General features: G+C 42.9%; 1 non-coding gene across 1 annotated transcript; it reads right to left on the reverse strand.

Annotated features, from left to right (window-relative positions):
* Positions 1-416: 416 nt before the first annotated feature.
* Positions 417-523, reverse strand: LOC133798872 (small nucleolar RNA R71). Its single transcript, XR_009876089.1, has one exon. It is a non-coding gene; the product is annotated as a small nucleolar RNA R71 (small nucleolar RNA).
* Between the last annotated feature and the right edge of the window lie 204 nt (positions 524-727).

Here is a 727-nt window from a genome sequence, read left to right on the forward strand (position 1 = left end):
ACACTTCCGATTCACCGAGACTTCCCGAACCACCCACGATGGCTCATCAAGACGAAGTCCAACCAAGAACGCTACAGGAATATTTACATCCTACGCGTACAGCCACACCTTCATGCATAATGTATCCCAACAATATGCCAAATTTTGATTTCAAACCCAGCATGATTAACCTCTTACCAACCTTTCATGGGTTGGAAAATGAGAGTCCGTACCTTTCATGGGAATTCGAAGAGGTGGTGGCTACATTCAACAACCGTGCTGATGTCACCAACATTGTGAGATTGAAATTCTTTCCTTTCTCACTCAAAGACAAAGCAAAAAGTTGGTTGTGTTCCTTAAGGCCTAGATCTATCAGAACATGGGACGAAATGACAAAAACATTCTTTGCCAAATATTTCCCGCCCCATAAGACTAGCAGCCTTAAAAGGCAAATCTCAACCTTCATCTAGAAAGACCATGAAACTTTCCATCAGGTCTGGGAGAGGTTTAGAGATTTGATAAATCAATGCCCACATCATGGATACGAAAGCTGGCGTCTGATCAGCTATTTCTATGACGGTCTCACAACCTGACAAAGACAATTCGTACAAATGATGTGCAATGGCGAATTCCTTCAAAAAGATCCCGATGAAGCTTTCGAGTACCTCGACGATCTTGCTGAAAAATCCTACACATGGAATGGACCGAGTCCTATGGACAAGCCACGATCAACTGGAATCTACCAATT

Source organism: Humulus lupulus, chromosome 8 (assembly GCF_963169125.1).
Source record: "Humulus lupulus chromosome 8, drHumLupu1.1, whole genome shotgun sequence".
Taxonomy (NCBI): Eukaryota; Viridiplantae; Streptophyta; class Magnoliopsida; order Rosales; family Cannabaceae; genus Humulus; species Humulus lupulus.